The 16,147-nt window shown below is 47.9% G+C and overlaps 1 long non-coding RNA gene across 1 annotated transcript in view; it reads right to left on the reverse strand.

The window, feature by feature from the left end:
- LOC126235759 (uncharacterized) overlaps nucleotides 1-16,147 on the reverse strand; it is a 55,927-nt gene that overhangs the window by 3,374 nt on the left and 36,406 nt on the right. The gene's annotated exons all lie outside the window — the stretch shown is intronic.

The following is a 16,147-nucleotide window of genomic DNA, read 5'->3' on the forward strand; positions in this document are numbered from 1 at the left end:
GAACTTTTTATAAAAAAACAAACAATGGGAATAGATATCTGCAAGTGCTATAAGAGCGTTTATGTGGGGCTAGTAACTGTTCAGCGAGACAGTAGTGCAAAACCTGCAACTATTAGCAGATGAGGACCGCAGGTTCCTGCATTCCTGGAATGGCAGACGAGGACCACATGAATGAATCTCATGCATAAAACTAAATGCGGTATGATACCGAACCCACTTCGGTGTCTTTAAGCGCAAATGCCCTCCCGTCCTCACAACCACTTCGTAGTGTTGTGGACTCTGCAGTATTACTTGAATGTAATGTTATTTAGGAATTCTTATATTTGTAACTGCAGAGGAGAACTGACAGAAATGAAATTCTTCCTCAGTGTAATAACTAAGGATACAACGTGAACCAATAATGACCCTTGAAAGAAGATGTTAAATATTCATGTGCACGTAAATCAACGACCTGAATACCTTCCAACGTTGAGAGAATATGAAACTTCCTGGCAGATTAAAACTGTGTGCCGGACCGAGACTCGAACTCGGGACCTTTGTCTTTCGCGGGCAAGTGCTCTATCAGTTGATCTACCGAAGCACGACTCACACCTCGTCCTCACAGCTTTACTTCTGCTAGTATTTCGTCTCCTACCTTCCAAGCTTCACAGAAGCTCTCCTGCGAACCTTGCAGAACTAGCACTCCCGGAAGAAAGGATATTGTGGAGCTACGTCTTAGCCACAGCCTGGGGGATGTTTCCGGAATGAGCTTTTCACTCTGCAGCGGAGCGCACACTCCGCTGCAGAGCGAAAATCTCATTCTTGAGAGAATATCGTCGAAAGTATGGAAATGATAAGACATTTAGAATTTCAGTTTTCTGTTGTGATCTTCGTTACCTGTAGACGTCAAGTGCTCTTTTGAATAACTGTTCATTTACCTTGGGGGGTATATAGAAAACTTACAGTAATTTGATATGTAACAGAACTTGGCTGGTGTTTGAGTATCCAAAGGAAGCGTTCTGATGCACGCTATACTTGTGCTTGATAAAATTTCCTGTATTGTACTTAAATGAAACAGGGAAAAGACAGGAGAAAATCGCAATGAAAATTAAGGTTAGAGGTACACATTAGCAACTGTGCGGGTGGTAGACGGACCAAGGAAGTAGTGACGCTCCCAGTGCTTGAAGGAAGGATATCCCTTCAGAATAATTCCAACTGTCGACATAATAAAGCAGCTTCTGTGGACTCCTTACAGATGTGTTGTTAACAGAATCTAGCGAAATCCAGAAGACAGGAAAACACCGTGACTGCAGCCTATTGCCGGCCGGGGTGGCCGAGCGGTTCTAGGCGCTACAGTCTGGAAGCGCGCGACCGCTGCGGCCGCAGGTTCGAATCCTCCCTTGGGCATGGATCTGTGTGATGTCCTTAGGTTAGTTAGGTTTAACTAGTTCTAAGTTCTAGGGGACTGATGACTGCAGAAGTTAAGTCCCATAGTGCTCAGAGCCATTTGAACCATTTGCAGCCTATTGGAACAGAAGTGGAAGACACACGAGAAGATGCACGCGGACACTGTGCATACGTATACCTAAAGAACGTAACACATATAAAACTCCAGAGCAAAACTTTATCCACCATTTCATGCCAAATGCTTTATAACGGTGGTGGTACTGATGATGATTCGAAGCATGCATAATTCGCGAAGGCAGTAGTCTACAGAAAGTATTTATATGAAAAAATGCAAGTCTCTGAAAACCCCATAAATGCAAGGTCCCAGAAGCTGATTAATGGGCTAAACACGGACAGAAGGAATTAGTTCCCTTATCAAACTACTCTGAGGTCACTAAATTCATGGGGTACCTCCTAATACTGTGTCGGCCTTCGTCTTGCTCAGCGTAGTGCAGCAAATCGATGTGACATGAACTCAACAAGTCGCTGGCAGTCCCCTGTAGAAATATTGAGGCAATCTCCATCTATAGCCATCCATTTTTATTTATTTTTTTATTTTTATTTTATTTTATTTTATTTATTTATTTATTTATTTTTTTTTTGCTACTGCCTTTATCCCGCATTGTGTGCAGGGTCGGCAGGGTTAAGTACGGAATTGCCATGGTTAATTTTAAGGGGTGCCCGGACGCGCTTCCTGCCGCCACTCCATACCCACCAGGAGGGAATTAGTGTACCCCAGCTGTCAGTGGCTAGTGTAAATCGTGAAATAATGTGAATGTGTTTCAAATGTCTGCGAGTCGTGTAACTGAGGCGAGACGCGGGGACCAGCCCGGTATTCACCTAGTAGGATGTGGAAAACCTCCTAAAAACCACATCCAGGCTGGCTGGCACACCGGCCGTCGTCGTTAATCCGCCGGGCGGATTCGATCCGGGGCCGGCGCGCCTACCCAAGTCCAGGAAGCAGCGCATTAGCACTCTCGGCTATCCTGGCGGGTTAAGTGACCTCTCGATTATGTTCCATAAATGTTCGAGGAGTTTCATGTCAGATGATCTGGGTGGCCAAATGACTCGAACTGTCCATAATGTTCTTCAAACCAGTCTAGAAAAGTTGTGGCCTGGTGATATCGTTGCTTGTGAACGTTAAGTCCATGATCACCTACGGTTTTCAAGTAGACGGATATAACCATTTCCAGTCAATGATCGGTTCAGTTGGACCATGTAAGCACAACCCACACCATTATGGGACCACCACCAGTTTGCACAGTGCCTTGTTGATAACATGGACCCATGGCTTAGTGGGGTCTGCACAACACTCGAATCCTACTATCAGCTCCTACCAACGGAAATTGGGACTCATCGCACCACGCCATAGTTTTCCAGTCGTCTGGTCATGAGCCGAGGCGAGGCGTCGCAGGTGATATCCTGTTTCTACCAAAGACGCTCACGTCGGTCGTCTGCTGCCATAACCCAATAACGTCGAATTTCGCCGCACTGCCCTAATGGATATCTTCGTGGGACGTCCCATATTGAGTTCTGCGGTTACTTCATGCTATATTGCTTGTCTGTTAGCACTGACAACTCTACGCAAACGCAGCTGCTCTCGGTCGTTAAGTGAAGGCCGTCGGTCACTGTGTTTTCCATGGTGAGAGGTAATGCCTAAAATTTGGTATTCTCGGCACACTCTTGACGCTGTGGCTCTCAGAATATTGATTTTCCTAACGATTTCCGACATGGAAGTGCCACGCGTCTAGCTCCAAGTCCCACTCCGCGTTAAAAGTCTATCGTGCGACCATAATTACTTCGGAAACCTTTTCACTGTGTACAAAAAACAGCTCCGTCAATGGAGTGTTCTTTCACACTACTGCCATCTGTTTATGGACATGTCGCTATCCCAGGGCTTTTGCAACCTCAGTGTAATTGTAGGTTTGCGGAGAAGAGACAAAAGGAGAATGACATCACTGACACATCAGACTCGAAAGTATCTGCAAGAGTAACCACCTGAGGTCAATGTGAAGAACGTCGTTATGGTGTTACTTACAACGGAATTCGTGAATAGCTATTTTTGTCACAGAAAAAGGTCGCCTATTTCGGTTCTTAGCTCGAAAACTGTAGGTTAACTTTTATAAAATCAACATAGTTTTGAGTGTCCTGTAAGTGTTATCGAGTCAACAGCCAATTGGCAGGTGGCGACCGTGGCAAATTCTGGCTCTGTGGACTCAGATTAGAGTACATGTTTCGAATTCATGGAAACATTTTTACTCCTGTAAATAAATTTGTAAGTAGTTTCATTTATCTGATGAAAAATAAATCATTAATAGTAAAAATTTCACATTTTTATTTCTTTGATATTTAATATTTACTTCAACTATTACACACTTTATTGGTGTTCAGAACCTTCTTACTACAATTAGAAGGATATTTTTGCAAAGATGAAAAGCAGAATCGTGAAGCATTACACATACATGTAAAAATTTCGGCACGACCTCAAAACATATCACCAATTAGATTTCTTGGCACCATTAAAAAAAAGTAAGAGCGGAATACCAACATTATTACTGTTATCAATTCATACGACTTATGAATGCATCTAAAAAAACGTAGAAAGAGACGGAATGAAGGAGAAGAAAGAACATTGTATTACACAGGGAAGAACTATTTAATGACAAACAAAAAAGAAGCTAATTCACTATTTGAATAAAACAGAAGAATTTGTTTCAATACTGCCCTTCCACATCGAAGAATATTTTTTATAGAAATTCACTTTTTCAAAGAAATAATCAACATTCATTGTTATATTGGTATTAATTTCGTGTCAAATGAGTTGTAAATGTAATCAAAATTCAGATTTTCATTTCATTAGCAATTAATACTTTTTTCAGTACTTCTGTACTACAATAACTGTAATAAACATAATATACACACTAACTTAACTTCTACCTAACATGTTCTGAATGTATCAAAAATTCAACGAAAACTTGTCCCAAAAACGGAAGAAATATGAAATGCAATAACTGGATGATGCTATCTGCGTTGTAAATTCTTCCACATCAAACAAATAAAATTATTGGATTATTTAAAAATAATTATTTTTGTGGAAAAATCTTTCCTATGGATCGGGAAAAAATGAATCAATTAACCTGGAATGTGACGCCTTTATGAGTCTAACAAAGGATCAGCTCGCCAATATATTTGTTCTTGGCATTAGAACTTACGGACAAATCTTGTATGTCGTTTTTCTCAAAAACCAGGGAGTATCGAAGTGAAAGCCTAAATAATTGTCTCGCTCTCTCTCTCTCCCTCTCTCTCTCTCTCTCTCTCTCTCTCTCTCTCTCTCTCTCTCACTCACTCTCCCTCCCTCTTTCTATCTCTTTCGCAAATGATGTACACTTGTCTGAAATTTTATTAAGCTCTAAGACGTGTAATTAACGGCTTGGGTAGCTCAGTTGGTAGAACACTTGCCAGTCTGCCGCCGGCAGTGCTGCGAGGCGGTCACGCGCCAGAGCGCTGCGGGCGAGGCGCGCACGGTGTGTTTGTGTTTACTTCGGCCGCTGTAAGTGCCGTTTTCCTTCTAGACCACCATGGCGCACAACTATCGGAAGAAGACATTACGTTTCAACTTTTGTTCCGACTTCGCCCGACCCAAGGCCCTGGAGGTAGAACGATTTATACGCGATGAAGTTAAAATACCACCAACGGATCTACTTGGTATCCACTTGTCCATAGTTAGCAGTACCGTCTACGTCAAAATGATCAACGATGCGGCGTGCGACAAGGTGCTTCAAGAGGCAAAACGTGGACTGCGCTTCTGTCATTCCGACGGCAACGTCGGACCCGTTACCGTCGATCACGCAGGTCTCGGCACACGGACGATAAGGATCTTCGAACTGCCGTTCGAACTACCTGCAGACGTCGTCATCGAGGCGCTCCGTCCCTATGGCAACGTTCTGGAACATGTTGCCGAACGATGGGTCCAATTTCAGACCTATCCAGTTTTAAACGGTGTTAGACAGGTCCGCATCGAGTTGCAGAAACACGTGCCTTCCTATCTACGTATCGGAGGCTGCCGTGCCATTATAATGTACGACGGCCAACCTCGGACCTGTTCCGGTTGCGGGAAAGAAGGTCACCTACGGTCTGAATGCATTCAACGACGTGTCGCGCAGCTCCCGTTGTCGGAAGCGTCCGTCACACCCACGATGACCGCACTACCGGTCACTTACGCAGCGGCTCTTGCCACGTCTACAGTTTCGTCCAGTCCGTCGCCCGGTCCTTCCGATCGGCACGTCCCACCGTCCCAGTCACCAACGGACGGTGCAGACGTCCCACCTGACAACCTTGCCGCCGAACAGGCTCCCGCACCGGACGCTGAGGAGACCAGTACATCTTCACAACACCTGTTTGACAATTTCATTGTACCCACCGACGCCTTCGAACCAGGTCGACGCTCCTCCTTGCCGTCGTCCGACACTGAGGAACACGTGCGCAAACAACGCTCGCCACGTAGGCGCAAACGCCGTCGCCGTTCACCCACGGGCTCTCAGAGCGTTGCCACCCGCGACGACGAAGACGACACCCAAGCAGCCGACATTTCCACGCAGAGGTCGGCGGACAACTTTCACGATGAACAAGACGTTCCGCAGGACGGGACCACTATGGAGGTCGCCACGCACAATGTAACGATCGGTGCGCCGGTTGAGACGCCTGTCTCCCCGCCGACAACTCCAGATCTCTCTCACCACGACGCAATTCCCATGGACATTGGACAGACCCACGGCACAGGAGCATGGACCGACGACATTGAGGAAGGTACGCCCCCTCCTCCGGATGAGTTGCCTCGGCCGGACGAGGCTGCCTGTTAACATCAAAAGCGAGGCATTGCAGCTGATGGGACGGGACTTCCTGTCGGTGCCCTCCTCTTACTTCCCTTGGTGATGGTAGATGCGCGTCCACCACCACTGAAACAAACGTACCGGTTTGCCACACTGAACATCAACATGATCGGCACTGCACCCAAGCTGCAACTCCTATGTGACATGCTTCGGGCCTCTGACGTCGACGTCGCCCTTCTTCAGAAAGTACGCGTTGCCACACTACCACCAGTCTACGGCTACGACTCATACACGTCCACATGTGATCCATCAGGGCGTGGAGTGGCTTTCTACATACGCGAAGGAATCCCACTCACGGACACGACAATCCTTCCCTGTGGAAGAGGCATGGCTGTTACCATCTTCGACACGCGCGTCATCAATATCTACGCTCCGTCTGGCTCCACGAACCGTCGGCAGCGGTCCACTTTCTTCGGACATGACGTGGCGCCCCTGTTTTCTGGACGCTATGGTCGCCTTATCATGGGAGGCGATTTCAACTGTGTCCTCCATCCACAGGACCAAGTGCCTGGTTATTCGCCATGCCCGGCGCTGCTCACCTTAATCAACGATTTTCATCTAGTGGACGTTTGGGAGAAAATTCATGGCAATACCCCCGGTTTTACCCATTATACAGCACATTCTGCGAGCAGACTGGACCGGTTTTATGTCTCTGCTCACCTCGGCAATGAAGTCGCCCAAGCTGAACGATGGCCCCTTGCATTTTCGGACCATTGCGCCGTCATTTGCTCCCTGGCTCTGCCACCTCAGTCAGTGTGGCGCAGCAGAGGTTACTGGAAGCTTAATACCTCCCTCCTTAATGATCCACACTGCCGACAATGTATTGCCACTACATGGGCGTCTTGCGAAAGACGCCTTCCGCAGTACACATCCACGTTCCATTGGTGGCTCAAATGTGCCAAACCTGCGATAAGAAAGGCCTTCATACAATGTGGCAAGGAAGCAGCAGCATGGCGTCGAGACACCACAAATTTTCACTACGCCGTCCTCCGTGAGCTCGATGCGCTCCCTCCATCACCAGACACCCACAGGGAACGACAACGTACTAAAGCTCGTCTCCTCTCTCTTCAACGTGCACGACTGCATGGTGTCGTGGTGCGTTCCCGACGACAAGACCTCCTCCACGACGAAACCCCATCCACAATCCATGCCGCATCCGACCATAGTCGTCGACGTCGGCTTTTCGTCCCCAACATCACGACCTCCGATGGTGTTCACCACACAACACAGGCGGCAGTCGTGTCTGCCTTTGCTGAACATTATCGCCAATTTTATGATGATGAACCGATGGCGACTCCCATTCCTGATGATCTCCGTCCTTCCCCTGATCGGACCCTCACCGTAGCGGAGTCAACGTCCATGATGTCTGCAATCACCGCAGAAGAGGTGGTAGATGCGATCAACAAAGGGGCCAAGAACAAATCACCCGGACCAGATGGTCTCCCAGTGGAGTTTTACCGGGCGTTCACCACGTTAATGCTTCCTCGCTGGACGGAAATGATTCAGGAACTCTTTACTCCGTCCTTCCCAATTCCACCTGAATTCGTCACTGGCATTCTTCTACCTGTGCCTAAACCGAAGGGAGGGTCTCATGTCTCTGCCTATAGCCCCCTTACACTCTTGAATGCAGACTATAAAATCTATGCACGCCTCTTAGCAGCGCGCATACGCACCGTCTTACCTACGGTCCTTTCACCTGAGCAGACTGCACGTGGTTGTGGGGCCACCTTACAAACAGCCCTAGGAGAATGCCGTGACCTCATTGCACTGGCGTCGGTTTGTCGCCTTCGTGCAGCACTGGCATCCGTCGATTTCACGAGTGCCTTTGATCGCGTTCGACACCCATTCCTCCTCATGGTGGCGACACGTATGGGGTTCCCATTGCTTTTTGTCGATGCCATTCGCCGGTTACTACTTCCCGCGGTCTCGATGGTACAAGTCAATGGGAGGCTTGTAGGACCGATTCCTATACGCCGCTCTGTGCGTCAAGGATGCCCTATGTCTACTTTACTATATGCCATTGCACTTGAGCCCCTCATCACTGGACTTACCTCTAGACTGCAGGGCCTCACTTTGCGTGACCACACCTTTCACTGTAGGGCTTATGCGGACGATCTCCTCTTTCTCACCTGCTCCTCCACAGAACTCAACGACGCCATCCAGTGGATCCACCAGTATGGACGTCTTTCTGGTAGCATTCTTAATGTCCGTAAATCGACTATGATGCCCATTGGGCGCGGCCTCCCGGCTATGGTGCCGACCCCACTCCCAGTCAGTGCCACCCTTCGTTACTTGGGTATCGAATTTACGAGCTCCACACACCGCACAGTGGCCCTGGCTTACCGGCGGCTTTTGCAGTCGATTCGGCTCCATGTCCGCGGTCAAGTGCACCGTAACTTAAACCAGCTCCAACGTGTGTCCTATGTCAACATCTATGTCGCCCCTAAACTGGTACACGTCGCCCAGATCCTCCCAATGCCGTTACTCCTTGGCCGCCGCATCCAATCAGCCTTTGGATATTTCGTGTCAGCAGGGGCACTTTCCAAAGTCCGCTACACCACTCTAACACTGCCTCCTGCAAAAGGTGGCCTCGGACTCATCAACGTGCGGGCACGCTCTTCTGCACTCTTTGTCCACACTCTGTTGCGGCACTGGCAGGGGCCGGTCCCGTCCTTAACACGCAGTCTCTTAGATATCCTCCGACCAGCTTCTCTCGATCCACCGATCAATGTGGCACCTATTTCTCCATTATTGTACTACGTCGCCAATTGTTTCATGGAACTCAGCTACGTTCGGGCCGATCTTCCAGTCACCCGTCCTCCCCGTACAAAAGATTATTATCGTTTGTTTATCCTGTCCTACCCTTGCGACCCCATGGTGCTACAGCATCCTGACATAAACTGGCGCACGGTTTGGGGGTGTGTGCATGCACCCTTTTTACCGTCGTCTGTGTCTGCACTCTGGTATGTTTTAGTCTATGGAAAATTCCCGACTAATAGTCGACTTTATCGCATAGGACTGGCCACCTCCCCACTCTGCCCTGACTGTCAGCTCGCAGACACCGACGAGCACCGTCTTACGTGCCCCCTGAAACAAAACGTATGGCTCCTCATCCAACGAATCGTGGGCTTTTACCTCCGTGCCCCGCCAACGACGGTAACCCCGGATTTCCTGCTGTTGCCCCAGACATTTCACTACCCTCTTGCTAAGCACCATACCCTAATCTGGTTTCGAGGACAAGCTTTAGAATATCTCTTTCAGAGTGGTCCACATACAGTCCTTGACTTCTGGTACAAAGTTGTGACCGCGCATGACACCCTCACCCGAAAACCATCTTACCGACAAACTTTTGCCGGTTATCTCCGCAGCGTCTTCCTTGATCCCCCTCAAAGTTGGGGTGTACCATGCCTACCTGTCACATGATGCAACACCCTTATCCACGTTCTTATGCATCGACCAAAAACAAACACCAAATTTTTTTTTTTCAAAAAGGAAGAAGACAGAATATGTTATATTTTGTTGTATTATTGTTTTTCTTTTCTAATATATATATATCTATATATATTTTTTTTGTTTACCTAACAGCCATTTGTATATTTTTAAATGGTACCTTGAAGAACTCTTGCATGGTGAATATATATGTACTTTTAGTTTGTTCAATACAAATTTTTAAACAAAAACAAAACAAAAAGAACAAAAAAAAAAGGAAAACAGGATATGTTCTATTTTGTTGTATTTAATGTTCTTCTAATAATTTGTTTACCTAACACTCATTTGTATATGTTTAACTGGTACCTTGAAGAACTTTTGCTTTGTGTATATATATATGTACTCTCCGTTTGTTCAATAATAAAGATTTTAAAAAAAAAAAGTTGGTAGAACACTTGCCCGCGAAAGGCAAAGGTCCCGAGTTCGAGTCTCGGTCCGGCACACAGTTTTAATCTGCCGGGAAGTTTCAATTAACGGCTTGTCCTTGTACGAGAAGCAATGAAAACTATTTGATGGGAGCGAAACAAGACACAGGAGCTCTCCCGTCTCGAATTCCGTTGTTCGCAAGTGCTCGTCTTGCGTTATGATGTATATGTTACGTAAGTTAGGAAATGTTCTTAGGCTGAGTATTAGGGTTATTAAACCGTCAGCATTCGTGACTGAATGGTTCTAGGCACTATGAGAGGGAAACACATAGAGGAGCTTCTAAAAATACTCTCTCGTTTCACTAATACTGAGTTGGAAAACTGTAGCTGTGTATTGTGACACGTCAGTGAGTAGTATAACCAAGTAATACAACCTGCGTTCCCCAAGTATTATCTCTGAAACATCGAATGTACTGAGAGACGAATTACTGGCGTAACAAGACAAGGGAAGGAAATCATCCATGACGTTGTTCAAAGATGTGATTCAGGGAAAGAAGGGAGACAATAAATCAGCTTTCAGATGGAGATTTCAACCCACCTCTTCCCAAACACACAACCTGTGTGTCTTAAGCAGTACTCAGTCTTGCCAATGCCATAGGAAAAATTGCATAAGGGATCACCACACCTCGTCGGCTTCAAAGGTTCCGCGTGAACAGGTTATGGATTTACAACTGCTGGGAATGGTTGACCATTGTGAATTCTGTATTTTGTAAAATAGCAGCTAATATGAGACTTAATGCTGTTCAATGAAAGGTGCATCACAGAACACCGAGAGAACACTGAACTTGATGTCAGTAAGGCATGGCACACAACTCACCAGTATGTCAACAACGAGCTCGAAAAGGTACTCTTGGTTCAGTGCATTCCTGCACATGGTGGTCGTTCACATGTTGCAAAGTATAATCACAACTTGTTCTTTGCATGACTTGTTCTCGCTTCATGACCTGCGTGTTAAACTGACATGCCACCTGGAAAACATGTCTGGGATTTTGCCTATCGGTGACAAGCTCGCAAGCTCCGCTAGTAGACTGTACAGGAATTATCCGACGGAAATCGGCAGGTCTGATGTACATGCACAGTTTCAGAAAAATTGGTTGATTGATTCAGGAGAAGGAGTTTCACAAACTGAGCAAGTCAGTCGAGCAAGCCAAGTCACTGCGAGTAGTTATTCGGCTTGGCATTGACAGAATCGTTGATGTCCTCCTGAAGGATATCATGCCAAATTCTGTCCAACTGGCACTTTAGATGATCAAAATCCCGAGCTGGTTGTATGGCCCTGTGCATAATGCTCCAAATGTTCTCAGTTGGGGAGACATCCGGCGACCCTGCTGGCCGAAGTAGGATATGGCAAGCAATAAAAACTCTCGCCGTGTGCGGACGGGCATTATCTTGTTGAAATGTAAGCACAGGATTGCATGCCATGAAGGACAACAAAACGGGGCGTAGAACATCGTCGCCATACCGCTGTGCCTGAGGATGTCGCGAGTGGCAACCAAAGGCTTTCTGCTATGTAATAAAATGGTACCCCAGACCATCACTCCCGATTGTCGGGCCGTGTGGAGGGTGACAACGAGGTTGGTATCCCGCCACCAACTGGCGCGTCACATGATATGTCTTCGGCCCGAATCCCATTGACTGGAGCAGAATCTTCTTCCGTGATGCGTCCGACTTCCAACTGAGCCCGATGACAGCGACGACGTGTCTGGACATGTCATGGAGAGCAGCAGAGTGTGAACTTGACTGTTGCCTGCCATGCGGCCCGACAACGAGGACTGACGGTCTGGGGTGCCCTTTATTCTCATAGCAGGACCCGTTTGATTGTCATCCTTGGACCTTTCACAGCACAGCGTTACGTTTACGATATTCTACGCTTCGTTTAGTTGCCCAACATGGCAAGCCATCTTGGGCTTACATTACAGCAAGAAAGTTAACGCCCGCCTGCACACGGGGAGAGTTTCTGCTGCTTAATTTCGTGCTTGCAAATCCTACCTTGGCCAGCAAGATCTCCAGATCTCTGCCCAACTGAGAACGTTAGGAGCGACACGGGCAGGGCCCTCTAACCATCTTGGGATTTGGACGATTGGATAGAATTTGCCATGATACCTCCTCTTAGGAGGACATCCAGCAGCCGGACGAAGTGGCCGTGCGGTTCTAGGCGCTACAGTCTGGAACCGAGCGACCGCTACGGTCGCAGGTTCGAATCCTGCCTCGGTCATAGATGTGTGTGATGTCCTTAGGTTTAATTAGTTCTCAGTTCTAGGAGACTGATGACACCAGACGTTAAGTCGCATAGTGCTCAGAGCCATTTGAACCATTTTACATCCAGCAATTATGTCAGTACCCAGCGGAATAACTACTTGTCTAAGGGGCAGAGGTGGACCAACGCGTTACTGACCTGCACAATTTGTGAATCTCTTTCTCTTGAATAAATCATCCAATTTTTCTGAAATTGTAATCATTTTTTTCTGTATAAGTACATCACATCTACTGATTTCAGGCCCACATGGACAGTTCCTTCGTCGTGTGTCTTTTTTGCTTTTTTTGTGTAAGAATGTAGTTAATGTCAGTATTTTTGTATTCTTAACTGTCAGCACCTGCCTTCTTTTGTACTGAATTATTACACTGATCAGCCATTACATTATGACCACCGACTTACTATCGATATAAACCCGGCCAGACGAAAGCAGCGTCAACTAGCGAGGAATAACTGCTAGTCAGGCACAAGCACTGTTCCTGGAGGAGGGTGCTGTCCGTGTGTAGAATGGAGAAGGCGCGCGACCTATCTGAGTTTTACCGAGGGCAGATTGTGATGTCCCAGAGGCTCGGCACGACCATTTCGAAAACTGTACTACTTGTCGGGTGTTCGAGGAGTGCTGTGCTGAGTGTCTTCAACAAGACGAAGTCAAGTAGAAACCACGTCCAGACGTCGCGGGGTTGGGCGACCACCCCTCATTATACACTCCTGGAAATGGAAAAAAGAACACATTGACACCGGTGTGTCAGACCCACCATACTTGCTCCGGACACTGCGAGAGGGCTGTACAAGCAATGATCACACGCACGGCACAGCGGACACACCAGGAACCGCGGTGTTGGCCGTCGAATGGCGCTAGCTGCGCAGCATTTGTGCACCGCCTCCGTCAGTGTCAGCCAGTTTGCCGTGGCATACGGAGCTCCATCGCAGTCTTTAACACTGGTAGCATGCCGCGACAGCGTGGACGTGAACCGTATGTGCAGTTGACGGACTTTGAGCGAGGGCGTATAGTGGGCATGCGGGACGCCGGGTGGACGTACCGCCGAATTGCTCAACACGTGGGGCGTGAGGTCTCCACAGTACATCGATGTTGTCGCCAGTGGTCGGCGGAAGGTGCACGTGCCCGTCGACCTGGGACCGGACCGCAGCGACGCACGGATGCACGCCAAGACCGTAGGATCCTACGCAGTGCCGTAGGGGACCGCACCGCCACTTCCCAGCAAATTAGGGACACTGTTGCTCCTGGGGTATCGGCGAGGACCATTCGCAACCGTCTCCATGAAGCTGGGCTACGGTCCCGCACACCGTTAGGCCGTCTTCCGCTGACGCCCCAACATCGTGCAGCCCGCCTCCAGTGGTGTCGCGACAGGCGTGAATGGAGGGACGAATGGAGACGTGTCGTCTTCAGCGATGAGAGTCGCTTCTGCCTTGGTGCCAATGATGGTCGTATGCGTGTTTGGCGCCGTGCAGGTGAGCGCCACAATCAGGACTGCATACGACCGAGGCACACAGGGCCAACACCCGGCATCATGGTGTGGGGAGCGATCTCCTACACTGGCCGTACACCACTGGTGATCGTGGAGGGGACACTGAATAGTGCACGGTACATCCAAACCGTCACCGAACCCATCGTTCTACCATTCCTAGACCGGCAAGGGAACTTGATGTGCCAACAGGACAATGCACGTCCGCATGTATCCCGTGCCACCCAACGTGCTCTAGAAGGTGTAAGTCAACTACCCTGGCCAGCAAGATCTCCGGATCTGTCCCCCATTAAGCATGTTTGGGACTGGATGAAGCGTCGTCTCACGCGGTCTGCACGTCCAGCACGAACGCTGGTCCAACTGAGGCGCCAGGTGGAAATGGCATGGCAAGCCGTTCCACAGGACTACATCCAGCATCTCTACGATCGTCTCCATGGGAGAATAGCAGCCTGCATTGCTGCGAAAGGTGGATATACACTGTACTAGTGCCGACATTGTGCATGCTCTGTTGCCTGTGTCTATGTGCCTGTGGTTCTGTCAGTGTGATCATGTGATGTATCTGACCCCAGGAATGTGTCAATAAAGTTTCCCCTTCCTGGGACAATGAATTCACGGTGTTCTTATTTCAATTTCCAGGAGTGTAGATGTCGGATGTCATAGGCTGGGCAGACAATTTACATATGGGAGATGGCGAACTGTGGCAGAACTAACATCAGAGGTTAATGCTGGGCAGAGTACGAGTGTGTCTGAACACACAGTGCACCGAACACTACTAACGATGTGTCACAGCAGCCGACGACCCACGCATATGTCAATGTTATCAGCACGGCATCGGCAAAAATACGACTGAAGTGGACACGTGACTGTTGGCACTAGACGTTGACGCAATGGCAGAGTATTATTTAGCCTGATCAATCCCAATACCTTCTCCATCATGTCAATGGGAGGGCTCGAATCCGTCGTCTTCCAGGAGAACTGCTCCTTGACACCTGTGGGTTGGAGAGTAGCTGGTGGTGGCTACATTATGCCCAGTAGAGCAATCACGTGAGCATCCATGGGTCCAGTGGAGCTCGTGCTAGGCACCATGATGGGGAAAGAGTATCTTGCAATGGATGCCGATCACGTACATCCATTCGTGACGATCATGTTTTCTCATAGCAGTGGCATTTTTCAACATAACACTGCGCCTTGTCACAAACCACGAGTGTGACGGAGTCTTTCGAGGAACTCAGTGGCAAGTTCCAGTTGATGTGCTGGCCTCCCAATTCGCCATATCTGAACCTGATCGAACACATCTGGTATGTGACTGAAGATGGATTCAGAGCTGGTCGGCCCTTCCCCGGAATTTAACGGAATTAGGTGACTTGTGTGTGTAGACGTGCGTCAACTCCCTCCAGCTACCTACCAAGGCCTCATTGCTTCCATGTCACGGCGCGTCACCGCTGTTATACGCGCTACAGGTGGACATACCGGCTGTTAGGCAGCTGGTCATAATGTTCTGGCAAATCAGTGCACATTGTCCTTGAAGTGTCAGGATACTTTCCTGGTCTCATATATGTCGCACACCAGTTGGATAATTTTGTAATGGCTGATTCTCCTGAGGTTCTCAATAAATGTAACGGATTATCCTCTAGTCCCGGGACATTATTTCTATGGAGGTCTTCCTTTGTCACATTCTTCTCACAATATCACGTCTCCTATGTTATCTTCATCTACTCCTTTTGCTCTTTCTATATTATTATCCTCGAGTCTCTTCCCCTTACACTGATCTTCCTCATATTCCTTCTAACTTTAAGCTTTACTTTTTTTGCTTAATACTGACTTGTAATATGCCCTCCCCCAGTATCATTTTTAGACGTCTCTATTTCTTTGTCCCTGCTTTATTTGTTGCATCTTTATATCTTCTCCTTTTGTTCCTCCTGTGTTATCCAAGGATTTCTATGAGACTTTATCTTCATACTTACTTGATCCTCCACTGCCCTCACTAATCTCTCAGAGGTAACCATTCGCTTTCTATTGTGTTCCTTTTGCCTATTTCACTCATTCCCTGATGCTCTCTCCGAAACTGAAGAAACTCTGGTTCTTTCAATTTCTCCAGGTCCCATATCCTTAATTCCTATCTTTTTGTAATTTCGTCGGTTTTAATCTATAGTTCATAACTAACAAAATGGTCGAAGTCCA

Source organism: Schistocerca nitens, chromosome 2, assembly GCF_023898315.1.
Source record: "Schistocerca nitens isolate TAMUIC-IGC-003100 chromosome 2, iqSchNite1.1, whole genome shotgun sequence".
Taxonomy (NCBI): Eukaryota; Metazoa; Arthropoda; class Insecta; order Orthoptera; family Acrididae; genus Schistocerca; species Schistocerca nitens.